We start from the raw sequence: 15,744 nt of genomic DNA, 5'->3' as shown, positions 1-15,744 counted from the left end.
CAGGAATGAGGTAAGAGCCACTTGGGCTGATAACATGAGTCATCATGTTGATGGACGTCAATGGAGTAAGTATGAATAAGTATATAGGATTCTGTACTCAAGGAGTCAACCTAACACTGAGGAAATGAAGGACCCACCGCAGTTCTGGGTTCACAAGAATTCTGTTCCGCTCTAGGAAGAGAATTCTTAATGCCAGAGTCTTATTTGGTCCCACTCCTGCAACCAGGTCATATAATCATTTTTCCTAAAATGATAAAGCTTCATTTTAAACCCAAATATTTTTTGCCCCAAATATTCCTTTTCTTTGGAGAATTCTTCATTCTTCTGTTCATTCTTCTGATGATTACAAACCTACTTCTCATTTCTAGACTCATTTTATTACTGGTCAATTTCTACCCATGTTTTTTTCTTTTGCCAATTTTGTCCAGTAGCTTCAATATCTCTTCTTCCTCTTTCATATTTTCTACCATGATGCATTTAGATGGAACAGTCTTATTTCCTTTTGGCCTTTGTTTTGGTAGACTATCCAAGGCAAACTCTTTTTAGTCTCCTCTCATATCATCCTAGGAGCTCTTCTCTGCACCTGTCAGTTTGAGTTACTCTTTCTTGAATGCAAGTGACCAGAAGTGGGCAAAATACTTTAGACAAACTCTCTCTGGCACCTTATACAACATATTCATAACATTATACATACCTGAAATTCTTTACTTGTCGTATCCCAGGTTCATATTTTTCCTATTCATGGTGACATCATTCTATAGTACATCATTTACATTTATGGCTTTTTGTCATATTTTCCTGTTTCCAAATGAAAAGCCCTAACTAAATATTTAGCTTATTTTAAAACACACCTTTTGCAAAGAAAACATATATTTTAAACTATATTTTTAGATTTAATCAACACTTTCAGTTACTGTTTTCTGATGGATATGGTATTTCAAAAGAAAAAATGTAATCTTATTCCTTAATTTTTTAATACATTTTCAGGTTTTAGTGTCTCCTTCTTCTCTATTTTTCCCAGCCCACAGTGTTTTGTAAATGGAAATAGCAAAGACCAGATGAGGCTAAAAAGGTTCCTTTTTGGGATCCAGAGGAATGAAAACAACTTTGACATGGAGAACAGAATAAACAGAGCATCAGCTCTCAACCTTTTATACTCAAGGCACCCTTTGTTTCATAGTTTCATAGTTTCATGTTACACTCAAGGTACTCAGAAAATGCCAGCTCGTACCTGGGCAGGTGGAGAGGTAAGCAGGTGATATTATTTATATAAACGTAAATATTAAAACTATTTTTATGGGCAGCAAAGCAAAACCAATAAAACAGTAGAGCATGCCTTACAGAAGGGCTGTCCAACTTCCAAATGATTGGGATCACATGTCCTGTGAGGTGCACACTGCAAGGAAGGGCTGCACGCTGCTTGGATGCCCCTACCACAGATGTGCATGCACTCCTCCCCACCCCCCCGCCAACACTGCACCATGTGCTACATGGAAATCTTCCATTGTGCACCTGTGATATACCCTCAGCTCCTGCACCATACTGCCCTGCAGCCTTGGGTGGGGCAGGAAGTAGCAACTGGAAGAGGGAGGGGGAACCTGGAGTTCCTGGATGCTGTTGCAACCAAAGCCTGAACAGAGGATGAGCAGAAACCTAGGGACTGCAATTTAATCCCTTGCCAGCTGCATGTGACCCATGGACCAAAAGTTGGATAATACTGCCTTACAGGAATCTTTCTACTGTTGGGTGGATTGTGAATAATGAGTACATAAGGACAAGTAGCTTGGGTTGGCAAAAGCACTCAAAGGTGGTGGTAGGGTTCTTGTTACAATGAACAGTTTTGTGAGCAGTTGCATCAGGGTGTAAAGGTTGTTCCAGGTTCTTTGGAATTTCTTATGAGGGGTAAAAAGAAACTGAGGTTAGGAGAACCCCACTCTGGACTCTTGTGGCTGTATCTGGCAAGGCTCAGAACCTTAAGGGACTATGGTCCTAACCAGGACACAGGACAAGAAACACTCAAGTTGTTTTGCTCTAGTTAAATTTTATATTGAATTTTGCTGAGGTTTACAGATGCCATGAAATGTATACACCCATACTTTTTGCTGGTTTGGGCTAAACCCTTTCTCAGTGGTGGCAGAACAAGGAGCAATGGTCTCAGGTTGCAGCAATGGAAGTTTAGGTTGGATATTAGGAAAAACTCTCTTGCTAGGAGGGTCATGAAGCACTGAGACAGGTTTTTTTAAGGCCTGGATCAACAAAGCCGTGGCTGGAATGATCAAGTTGGGGATGGTCCTGCTTTGAGCAGGAGGTTGGACTAGATGACCTCCTGAGATCCTATCCAACCCTAATCTTCTATGATTCTTTGCTAAACTAGAATATTAGTGCAGGCATATCAGTGGAGACACTCTCTCTGTGTCTCATTTATGTGACTTGGACCTCATGGATTGCTCTGTCCAGTTACTTGGACTCTATCCCTGCTCCAGTGCCCATAACGAACTTCATTTCTCACCGTACTGTTGTTCCATAGAGATATAAATGGGGACAGAAGGAGGATTGAGGGTTGAAGAAAGGATATGTAGTTGAGGGGGAAGAATTCCCTACCCTCCAACATCCAACCTGGAAGTTAAACAAGATACAAGAAACAGGGAAAAATAAACTTTATAAATGTGATGTTCAGTCCAGCTCTTAATACATGTCATAGGAAAATACTTCAAAACACCAAACACACAATACTTTTATCTACAAGAAGTCTGAGGCTTTTGTACTCATACTGAAATGCACTGCAGCTAATAGGCACCCCCCTTACATGTGATCACTCCAGAAGAAACAGTGCAGGGTTTACATTACTGACCTTGGAAGACTGCAGATAACATTGCAATGACATTGGAGAGGCAATTGTGCTGATAACATGGGGGTTTTGTTCTTTTGGGGGGAGTGGGGTTGGTGGAAGAGATAAAAATACTGTTCAGTAAACAGTTTGGTAGAAATTGTGCAAGTGTAGAACACAGGTTATCTAAAAAAAGGCTTTAGTAAACAACCTGTAAATTGCTCACAGAAATGTTTCACTAGCAATCATTTAAACCTAATCTTTTTGCTGATATGATCTGCCAGGGGAACAAAGACAACTGTTCAAGAGCCTTCTTTTCTTAACTAAAGATTTTTATAATGAGGGTGAAAGTGAAGGCTAGAGCCTTTAGCACCTGATCTGGCTGTCTAAGCAGGGAAATTCAGCTAAAGGGCTGACCCAAGAAGAACAGAAGAATCTGTATCACCCACTTCCCACTGCCCGGTGTTAAAAGGGTGTGTCAGTTGCATTTCAAAAGAGTAGTGTTACAGGCATGAATGACAAATGCCTCCAGCGGCTGGGGGGGACATGGCAGTGGCAGGAGCACAGCAGTGGTGGCAGGAGCATGGCGACGGTAAGCGGAGAGCTCCCACAGACACCGCTGGCGCTGTCAGCCACAGGGGTGGGGGGGTTGGGGTGGTGAGTGCCAACCAGGGGTCAGCAGCATCCAGCGGGGATGATGGACCACTCACAGATGCCACCGGTGGTGTTGGCCTTTTTGTAGGGGGTGCACTGCCATGCTCAGAGGATGCACTTAAAACAGGAGCATCCATGCATTATAGGGTATTAAATGGTATTAAGTACTCTCTGGATGCATCTACATGAGATGCTAACTGCACAGTAGCCAAATAACACTGCACAGTAGCACATCACAGCACCAACACTGCTAATATGCCACTGCACAGTATGATTACACTACTGTGCAGTAGCATCATTAAAAAGGTGTTCACCAGCATTTACTGCACTTTTAGTCCATGCTTGATGATGCAAGTACTAAATAAATGCACGGTAACTAGTGTGCATTAGCGTCTTGTGTAGATACATCCTCTAAATGTCTTAAAGTTATGCCAATTCAAGGGAGTTTGAGCCAGGGAATATTTAGTCTGCTATGGAGATAAAGTAACCAATCTGTAGTCATCCAGCATCCAAGGATGCACAGCTGATGTTCTGGCCCATAACACTGGTCTTGTACAATCAAATTCTTGGCAGGTATGAGTGAAGTGACTGATGAGACTTTGAAAGTTGCCATATATGTGTATTTTTGATATACACACATATATATATCTGTGTGTGTGTATATCAAAAATATATCATGCATCTTCAACACCCTTTTTTGCATGGTAGCAAATTCTGGACCACATACTCTACTCAAGAGAAGCACCTCAAACTGCTTTCACTTACTTTGCCTTTGCTGCATTCTAAAAATTTTCTGCTGGGACTAAGTTGCCCCCACTGAAGTCTTGAAACATGTCAGCATTCTGAGCATCCATGCTCTTTTCAGTCAGCATTGATTTTGATGGCTTGGTTATAGGTGGAGAATAGATTATGGCTGTATACCCAAGGATCTCTTGTATAAAGAACTCTTAACAGGAAGAAGACCACATGGACATCCTTATTTCCATTTCAAAGATGTTTGCAAGAGAGCTGTGAAAGCAATGGACATTTAGCCAAATGAGTAGGAGAAGACTGCAGAAGATCAAAGTGCTTGGAAAAAATTTATTAAGCATGGAATGAAGGCTTTTGAGGAAAGAAGAGCCCAACATATAGAAGGAAGAAAAAACCTCAGAAAGAACCCTAAACCACATTCAGGACTGTTAGATATGACCTACACATGTGATAATTGTGGTAAGGTCTATCACTCAAGAATTGTGCTTTACAGCTACACTTGCAGATGTTTAATGAGTTGATGTCTTCACCCTACATAAATCTATTGTCTTGTGAAACGGAGAAATGCTGTGTGTGTGTGTGTGTGTGTGTGTGTGTGTGTGTGTGTGCGCGCGTGCGAGACAGCTTGGGACAACTTTTCAGAGCAATAGCTTTCCTTTTAACTGTATAAGTTATGAAGATTTAAATTTGAGTGACTCTTTGTACTTTGGACTGTAGGGTTGATTGAGAGCCCAAAGCCAGGCTGGTAATGGTACATATATTTCAATTTACATCAGCAATTAATTTGGAAGTATTTAAAACTGCTGTAAGCAAAGCATAAATTAATGTTCAATAGACAACAAGCTTGTGTTGACAAAGAAATAGAAAAGATCAACATAATACCCAGGCTAGATTTATATATAATTCAGTCAGTTTTCAACATCTACAATTGCATGTATTCTTTTAAGATGCCATTTTTCTTAGCATCTACAGCTAAATTCTATTTGCTCCTATCACTTAAAATAGGGAAGAATAAAATCTAATTTCATCCCTCTCTAAAGAAAGAGAAGAAATAAAAGGGATTATTTTAGACCTGTCAGTGTTTTTTACATTGACCGTATTTCTTAGAGATCCCCTCTCTGTATGTAGGAAAGAGAAAAATAAAAAAGGAGTCAAAAGAAAAGTGGATTCCCTAGGATACAATTGCCTCTCTCTGTCTGGTTATCTTTAACCAAAGAAAAAACATATAGCTGCTTTTAAATAAAGTTTGACAGATCTAAAATTGTGCTTTACTTATGTTTATAATTTCACATTGTCCATATCCCTGAGATTTCTTCTTCCTACAAAGGCGAGACGAAAGCAGAGGAGCCAAAAAAAAAACCCCACTTTATTCCCCAGGGTAGGATTGCCTTCATTCAGCTGGTTCACTCTAATTGGAAAAGTAAACAATAGCCTATTTTAAATAAAGTTTACTAGCTGAAAGGGAGGTTAAGCAATTCTTGTGAGAGCACTTTAAAGTTCTTTTCCTGTGTACGTAATCTCCAGAAGTCATTGCATTTCTTGACATTTTCCATACTTCATTATGGGCTTAATCATAATACAAACACATCTGATTTTTAATACAGCATCTGTTTGCTGATAATCAGAGCTCAGATCTTTCCAAAGTGGAATGAGACAGCATTTAAGATTCTGCTAATCCTAAAACTAACAAAACCCCCAAAGAATCATCTAGGTGCCAGACTGCAACTGACCTCATTCCTTGTTTAAGAACCTTCCAATGTTGTGTGTGTTGTATGGGATTTGCAGAGCTCATTAAGTAGAGCTGGCAAAATCAGTGTTTCTATTCTCAGCTGAAGGCAGGACATGGTGACACATTAGAGATGTACTGGTCCAGAGATGCATAAACTTTTGTAAGCAACAGCTTGATGAAACAGCATCTGATGAGGTAGGCTGCCACCTATGAAAGTTTTTGTCTCTCTGAACCAGTTAGTCCCCACCCTGCTTCCTGTCTGACTTCCTACTAACACAGCTAACCATTTCTCTCTATCCTTATTTGAGAGAAGCCACCAGAAAACAGTCTTACCTCAATGCCCTCCAACCTAATGTTTCCCAAGTAGCTTCCTGAACACAACCATCCCTCAGGGCTCATTCAAAAGGTTTACACTCAGCTCAGTTTACATGAGTTGGAGCACAGCACCCTAGGATGCATATATATAGGAAGCATATATATATGTGCACATTTGCACACATATGTGGTTGTGTTCAGGAACCGTATATATAGATAGATGGTTATGGTTATATATTATGTCCTGAACACAACCATCCACATACATGAGCAAACACACACGGATACTGAACAGTGTTATTGTCTTTAGGCAGGAATACAGGAAGGTAAAAATGAGGGAGCAGTCTTTTAAATTGAAAGATGTCATTTTCCAAGTTGGTATCTGCATATTCAAGGTTCGGATTTTCATGGACCCCTTTTGAATATTTACCTCTGAGAATATTGTTCCAACATGCAAGCTAATTAACTATGTGACAGTCATGCTTTTCTCACATTATCAAAACCCCACACCTGACACTGTATCATTTAAATCAATGGAAGTTTTGTTCTGGCTATAAAAATAAAAGGTCTGAATGCTTTAAAACTCTAAAGAGAAACCCAAGCCCCATCTCTGGGAATGCCCATACTGTATTTCTCACCTTCTGACCCTTTAAAAGTCAAGACGCTTATAACACCTTTTTTCCAATCATCAGGATATTCTGTAGATTCTGGGTTGTGACTCAACTACTTGATACTGCTAAGATCTGCTAGACAGAACTACAGAGCCTTTGTTGCTGAACTTGTAACTTGCTGCAATCCTGGTTAACTAACTTTTTATAGCAAAAGGGTTAGCAGGCAGTACCTTAAAGGAAGAACTGCTCAAAAAGCCAGATATATGCCCTGAGGTAGCAAAGGAACTCTTCCTTGTATGGATGGTGCTAATGTCCCAAAGACAAGATTTAAGCAGTCTTTGCTTCCAGTCATTAAAGTGTTTGTAGTCCTGTCATGCCATTCTAACCTGAGACCAGCACAGTTCAAGTACTGATGTCTAGAATTTGAGGTGCATGGCTAATGCCGTTGCTAGCAGATGTAGCATGCTTTGATCCTCTTTAGGTCAAGCAGAGGGGAAAATGTAATGCACACTCAAGAGAGCAACAGGAAACTTGGCATGAGCAATGGAACCCACCCAAGAAGCTTGGGCAGTTAACCCAGGCTGAGCTCCATGCAACACTGCTAGCAGTACCTGAGTGAGCTGGTATAAGGTAGCCTATGTCTACACAAGCTGCAATTACAGTGACCTCACAGCTACAGTTGTCCAGAGACAACTACAATCACACCTACCTTTCTCAGCCATTTGTAAAAGGATTTACATATGCATACATACATACAAAGGACTTATATAGGATTTATATATATATATTAATATATTATATTATATATTTATATAATATATTAATATATTATATAAATATATATATAATATATTTTTCATATATATATTATATATATATGAAACAAATAGCAGGAATATATTGTGTAATATAGCAGGCAATTAGGCCTGTTTCCATCAATGTGATGAATAAACACATACAAATTGCCTAATGTTTCCACATAAAGCACATATAACATGTAACTTGAAATGAGTATTGAAAAGCCAGCTGCATGTCTGTGCAGGGTCATAATGACAATGTAGCTCTGCTTCTGACAAAGGCACTGACAATGGTGTATGGATGCAACCATCTCTTGGGGAAAGAGGAAGTGGTGGTTTAGGGTTTACAATCGTGACAGTGAATACACACCTGTAAGCAGCAGCCACTTTTTTTAACTACTTCCCACTCCAAGTTGGTGACTCGGGCATTTGCCCCTATCCCCATTCCTAGTTATGCCACTGCTTACTGACCATAGGTATTGAAAATGGGGAACATCATATAAACTTGTTTAAACGTTATTTCAGTTTTGGATTTGTCTTGGTAAAGAGGGAAACAACAGTTTTTGATAGAAGATGCAACAAAGGCAGAGATGCTAAACAGCTCCTTTGCCTCAGTCTTCACAAAAAATTAAGCTGCAGCCAGACACCTAATAAGGATTATTTGCACAATGAAGGGGTCAAACTGAGGAATGAGATAATGAAAGAGACAGAGAGTTTTTATGGGTCTGAATGAATTAAAGTCACCAGGGCCTGATGAACTTCATCACAGGGTGTTAAAGGACCTGGCAGAGGAGATCCTGGAATCTTTGGCAATGAACTTCATGAAGTCATGGGAGACAGACAAAGTACCCGAGAGCTGGAAAAGAGCTAATGTATTGCTCCTCTTTAAAAAAAGGCAAAAAAGGAGGATCCAGGGAACTACATTTAATATCCAGGAGACTACTGGAATCCATCCTAGGGAAGTCCATTTGCAAGCATTTGGAGAAGCAAAGACTGATCACAAGCAGCCAGAATGGATTTACTAAGAACAAACTGTGTCTCCTTCTTTGACAAAATATGAGTCTGCACTGTGATGCAGCTGCACAAAAAGCAAATGTGGTTTTGGGGTGCATCGATAGAAGCATTAGGGGCAAGACATGGTGATAGTGCATCTCTACTCAGCACTGGTTAGACCTCATCTAGAGTACTGCTGCAGTTTTGGGCTCCACATTTTATAAAAGACACAAAGAAGTTAGAGATGTTCCAGAGGTGGGTGACAAAGATGAGAAAGGTCTTGAAAACCAAGTTATACAGAGATGAACTGAAGGATGTAGGCATGTTAAGCTTATGGACATGACTGCAGTCTTCAAATACTTGAAGGACTGCATAAAGAAGAAAGAAAGCACCTTTTCTCTCTTGTTCCAGAGTAGGACATGGGCCAATGGTTTGAAGTTGAAGCAAAGTAGATTTAGGTTGGGTGTCAAGAAAAACTTCTTCACTGTTAGAATAGTGAGGCAGTGGAATAGACTGCCTAGGGAAACAGTGGATTCTTCATCAGTGGAGATGTCTAAGAAGAAGTTGGACAGCCATTGGTCGGGGAGGATCTAGGCTTAGCTAGGCCTATATTCTACTATGGGTATTTCTGAGGGAATTCTTCCCCCTATCTTGCTGCTATATGTGTGAGAAGGGTGGTTTAAGCCCTTCGCAGAGATGTTGCAAGTTAGTTGCAGGCAAGGCTGGGAATTTTAACTGGGGTAAGCCAGTGCTCCTGCTGGCAATAAAAACTGGAGATTCCTGGCTACAGGGTCTTGTCTTTCTGCTCAGGGTCAGAGCAATCACCATATTTGGGATCAGGAAGGAATTTTACCCCATAAATTGGTATGGACTGTGGGGATTTTTGCTTTCCTCTGTCAGGAGCAGAAATTGAGGGAGGGGCATGGCCTTCTTCCTGGGATCTCCTGAGTGTATATTAATACTTTTACAGGAGTAGGACATTGGCTATGTGGCCTGTGAGCAAGTGGGTCCACTTGATTCCTTATGTAATGGAATCACTGGGACCTCTGCCTCATCTTCTCTCCCTCTCACTAGGCACATCTTGATGTTGTTATTCTTTGGAAGTATGGATGGTATCTAGGGTGATGGTCATACTGACAAAGTTTGCTCTTCTACAGGGCTCCACCACCCCTACACCCTTCCCCTTTCCTCTCGGGTAATAAGTTGTCCTTCTCCTCTGACAATGAATGTGGGTCACTAGCTCTAGGCTTCTCTCTGGCCCAGCTCAGTTGCTGACTTTGTGAAGGGTTGTTGCCCACACCATCAGGACACGTCTCTCTCTCTTGAGTGTTCCAGTCTGACTTGAGTTAATCTTCCTTCTCACCAGGACTGGTCGATCCTGGGTGATGAGGTCTCCACCTGCCAGTCTTAGCAGTTCCCAATCAGGCAACTCAATAGAACTCAGGTATAAGTCTTATGACTTAATTAACTAGAGCTCAGGTGTCCAGGGATCTAACTTTCCCCGTGCTCTCTCTCCCTAGCCAGGGAGTACTGAATACTAAATGAAAAGAAAAGAGATCCTCATCCCCTTTGTCAGTATGACTTTCTTAGGGAAAACTTCGAACCTGGTGGCTTTTTATTTAGTCCCTCTGGGCGAATCTCTCCTTTACCTGGATGATCTAGGGTTCCACAAGTTTAACCCCATTTCTGGCATCCACTCATGCCCTCTCTTCTGATAGGCTTAATCTTTCACACTGTTTCTGACCGGTGGGTCCACCCACAAGTACCCAGTCATCCAGCATTACTTATCTTGTGCTGTGGATCAGGTCGGTCTCTCACTGTATACCTAGTGTCCCACGAGGGTTCAGCTGGCTGGGTCTCTGTTGCAGCGGAGTCCTCCTCCTGGTCCTGCTGCAACAGCCCCTTTCCCCCTGGATGCTGAATACCAAACTTCACTTGGAATTGTCCCTTTAAACCTCTTGGGCTGCTTCTGGTCTAATCAGCATTGGCCTTCAAGGCACATGTTCCCTGGACACAATGTGCAGCCCCAGTTTTCCATCCAGAGCTCCTTTCAGCACTCTGAGGAAGCACAGCCCATCTGGAGCTGGGGGGTGGGTTTCCCTCCCCTGGCGTTCTTCCCTGCCATGCCATGTGGTGCAGCCTGTCTGGCCCCTGCCGGTTGAGTTCCCCTCCAGAGCTTTTCTGGTGCACTGGGGAAGCAGGAACCATGTCCCAGCCCGACACACTGTGGTCCCTCTGCTTTTCTGTGGCAGGTTAGAGTGTTACGTCTTTTGTTGTGTCAGCTTTGACGGTATTTTTATGAAGCATTTAGATTATGGATTTGTACAGGATGGCCAGGCCTACTTCTCTGTGATTCTATGAATCTGCTTTTTTTGAAAATAAGATGTCTCAAAAAGCTAGCTCAGAAAAGGTGTTCCTATGGATGCATACGTATGAACTGCTGGAAATGGGGTAGTCCATGGAAAAAAAAATGTAAATTCTGTAAGAACCTACAAGAAAAGACAGAATGATTTGAACACTGATGTTTGAACACTGATATTGCTCTACCGAGATAAATGTATGTAGGCAATTATTGATCCCCTGGTCTAGTGAGGGGCAGGAATCAATAATAATAGCAAGGCCAATCCTTGCATAATGCTTCAAGATTTCATGAATAGCTCTTTTGGCATGCTCTGAAAACTTCCAACAAAACCAACCCACTGACACTAAGTAAATGCTGTAACTTGCACCATCAGACTTGGCCCAAGAATGCTGTGGGATAATCTTCACAGGAAAAGGTTTTTTACCTGGAGGGATGTGGGCAGTGGGGTCCCCCAGGGCTCGGTCCCTGGGCCAGCACTGTTCAACATCTTCATCAGCAATTTGGATGAGGGGGTGAAAAGCACCTTGTTCAAATTCACAGATGACACTAAGATGTGGGGAGAGGTGGTCATGCTAGAAGGGAGGGACAGGCTACAACTAGATCTGGACAGGTTACAAGGGTGCGTGGGTGAGAACAGGATGGGTTTCAATACTGACAAGTGCAAGGTACTGCACCTGAGAGGAAGAACCAGCAGCATACCTATAGGCTGGGGAACTCCCTCCTCGTCAGCACAGAGGTAGAAAAGGATCTTGGAGTCATTGATTCCAAGATGAACATGGGCCACCAATGTGAGGATGTGGTCAGTAAGGCTAACCACACCTTGTCATGCATCCACAGATGCATCACGAGCTTGTCCAAGGAGGTGATCCTCCCCCTCTTTACGACATTGGTCAGGCCGCAGTTGGAGTACTGCATCCAGTTCTGGGCACTGCACCTCAGGAGGGATGTGGACAGCATTGAGAGAGTCCAAAGGAGGGCCACTCGTGCGGTCAGAGGGCAGCAGGGCAGGCCCTATGAAGAGAGGCTAAGGAACCTGAACCTGTTCAGCCTCCACAAGAGAAGGCTGAGAGGGCATCTGGTGGCTGTCTATAAACTTACCAGGAGGGACCTGTGGAGAATCGGAAGAGTCCCTGTTCCCCTGAGCACTACCAGGAGTAACTAGGAATAGCGGCCCCAAGTTGACAGAAAGTAGGTTCAGACTAGACATCAGGAAGCACTATTTCACAGTCAGGGCGGCTAGGATCTGGAACCAACTTCCAAGGGAAGTGGTGCTCGCTCCTACCCTAGGGGTCTTCAAAAGGAAGCTAGATAATCACCTAGCCGGGGTCGTTTGACCCCAGCATCCTTTCCTGCCCATGGCAGGGGGTCGAACTTGATGACCTGCTCAGGTCCCTTCCGACCCTACCAACTATGAAACTATGAAGGAGGAGAAGAGGGAGTCATGATGAAGAGAACTGGTGTGGAGAAAGGAATAGATGAGTAGTGTGCAAAAGGAATGTAGAAGAAAAAGATGTCCCATGTGCACTGAAGATGTTAGATATGACTGGAACTGAGGGCTGGCAAAGAAGATACCAAAAGATGGGAGGCAGATTGGAGTAAGGCAAGGGTAAAAGGGAGAGAATGCTGATGGAGAAAGGACTAGCTGGATTGTCAAAATCCAACTGCTCTAACCTGCCAAACGTGTTACGTGAACATTCTCTTATTCTCCTGGCACTGCCATGCTAGCAGATGCAAACAGGACTCTAAATATTTGTCTCTAAACAAAACTCATCTGATTTCAATTCCAAACAGGGAACCAATCTTTTGAATTAAAGGTCATTTCTCCATGGCTTTTGGAGCAAAATCATTATGAAAGTATCTAATCCATCTTAACAGTAGCTTTACTTTGGCCCAGAAAGTCTATGACTCTTTCTTAAAATATAAAAAACCATCAAAGGAGAGATGTTACCAAGGAGAAGTGAGATAGTTTGAGGATTCTGACAAAGCACCTCAATGTGAATATGTAAAACTAATACTTCAGCCACAGTGATTTACTTTAGTGAGCTGCCTTGTACATGGCTTATCTGAAATGAAACACCTTAAGAGACTCTATTTTATGAGTAATGCACCCAGCTGGCATTCTGTAATGAATAGCTCATTTTTCTCCTCTTCTAGGACCACTAACATTGAAGTGAGATGAAGACCACACTCTAAGAGAGAATTGATGTATAAAGATGAAAACAGGGAAATGGAGCTCAGGAGGGGAAGGTATAAGATGGGTCTAAAGCCTTGCCTCTCCATTAAGCTAGAGAGCAGAACTGGATCTTTTGTGTGAGAGCAGCCTATGCTATTCTAAAGGAAGGAGTGGGCAGTGGGATGTGTCCTGGGTGAGAAGGTGTACCTGAGATACAATCTCTCTGCTACTCCTCAAGCAGCAATAGACTGTTGCACTGCCTCTTATACACAAGGCCTGGTGCAAGATGTGCAACATAGTCATCCAAATGGTAAGTTATTTAGATCACTTCTTAATTTTCAAAATTAATCATGCAGCTATAGGTTATTCTTGTAGTCAGACTAGTATGAGTCTGTAAAACATTGTTTGGGAGATCTTTCTTGTGTTCTGATGCAGGGAATGTTTGCTTGGTTTGTGGGGTTTTTTATTTCTGATCGCTAAAGTGATTTTTATACATTGTTTTCCTCATGAGGAAGTGCTAGATAATCTAAAACTGTACATAGATCTTGATTAAGTACTTCTTGATTTGTAGGGTGGGGGAAATGTGGGTAGGTTTTCTGGGGCTTTTCTTGTTTGATTGGTTCCTCCTGCCCTGACTTGGACTTGTCACACAGCTGGACATTAAATTTCCAAGACCTTACAGAGTGCATGGGAACAACATAAGAAACTGCAATATCCACAGAGATCTACTGTAGAGATCCACCCCCATCTTTCTATGTGGCTTCCCCCACTCTCCAGATTAACCTCTCGTGCTTCCCATCCCTCCCCTACCCCTTCTTGCTCCCCGCCCCCCTTCCTAGTCTATTTGGTATTTTTATATCTCACTTGCTGTTTCCCTCATTTTGGAGACCCATAGTGGTGTTATGTAGACTCTGAAATCTCCCTGTTGAGGCCCATGCAGTATTAAGAAATCATTGTGATTCATGGTATATGAAAGGGCATTCTTAATTATTATCGTCTTGCAGTGTCCGAAACCCAACATAAACATTTTTAAATTCCCTTCTTTCTACTACAAGAAACAGATATACCAAGCTGGGGCTTGTAGGCAGACATGTTTTTAATACATAATTTCTGTAAAGGTAAAAAGATGCCCCCACTTTTTGTCAACCCAATACCTTATCTGAATTCAGAAGGGTTTTTTTAAGGTCAGAAAAATTAGACAAGCGCGCTATTTTTATAGGCTATGCTGTTATGTAGAAAGTTAGGACTTCTCCAAATTATTTGCATTTTGAAGTAGAGTGCATTTTTGAAACATAAACAACCAATCTGGATGTAAATACTTCCAGTGATGAAGAATCCATCCCAACAGTTGCTAAATTAAACCAGTGGTTAATTACCATTTTCAGTAAGAATGCACACCTAATTAATAATTTGAATTTGTTTAGCTTCATCTTCCAGGCACTGGATCTTATAAGACTTAGAAGGCTGCTAGACTGAATTTCTCCTCCCTTATACAGTGAATACTTATACTGTGATCCAGTCACTCCTTCACCTTCTCTGACTAAGCTAAACAAGTTGAGGTCCTGGATTCTCACTATAAGGTATGTTTTCCAATCCTTTAATCATTCTCATGGCTCTTCTCCAAATCCTCTTCAATTTATCAACAACCTTCTTATACTGTGGACACCAGGAATGGAAGCAGTATTCCAGAAGCAGTTGCCCCAGTGCCAAATCTAGAGGCAATATAACATCTTTACTGCTGTTTGGTATTTTCACAATAATACATTCAATAATTGGATTAGTTGTACTGATGCCATTGTGTCACATGAGATGTGGAGACTGGCTGGAGCACGCTAATTAGCATGCTCCAGCAGACTCGATTAATTGAGTCTGCTCTGGCACACTGCACTGTAATTACAGTGCATTGGAGCAGCCTCTCAGCATGTCTAAAAGCACCCTTTTCTTCTACATGCACTATTTGATATTTCAATCAGGTTGCAATGTATGTTGCTTGCCTGAGCTCATTTTACCAAGCATACCACATTGCTCTATGTAAGTTCTATATAAAACCTACCACTTCTCCAACATTTCTATCAGCTGCCAACTTCAATAGTGACCTTCCTTTCTCAACCATTGATACAAATATGAAATGGCTCAGGGCTGGCAACTGGGTCATATTAGACCCCATCAGAAACTGCCTTAGGGCATGGACAAACATGCTTAGGTGCACTAAAAGTGAAGGGAAATTGCTACTGGTTAGTGTGCAGCAGCTGTTACTATCTGACTGTTGCCTCTACCTGATTCTGTAAGGATACAAATTAGCTGAGTTGCCCAAACTTTGACCAAAATAGGTTAAAGTTGGGACAGCTTTGCTAGACCTGTATCGCTGCAGGATTGGGCACATATAATCATTGCATCTCAGCAGTCTGTACCGTATCCTTTGATATCAGTACAGTAGTTATGTTTGTCTATACCCATGATTCTCAAAGCCACAGCACCCCAGGATGCCTTGAAACCCTTCCAAGGGTGCTGCAGTGCCCAGCCCCTGTGCCAG

This window comes from Alligator mississippiensis, chromosome 1 (assembly GCF_030867095.1).
Source record: "Alligator mississippiensis isolate rAllMis1 chromosome 1, rAllMis1, whole genome shotgun sequence".
Classification (NCBI taxonomy): domain Eukaryota; kingdom Metazoa; phylum Chordata; order Crocodylia; family Alligatoridae; genus Alligator; species Alligator mississippiensis.
This window is presented reverse-complemented; position numbering follows the sequence as displayed.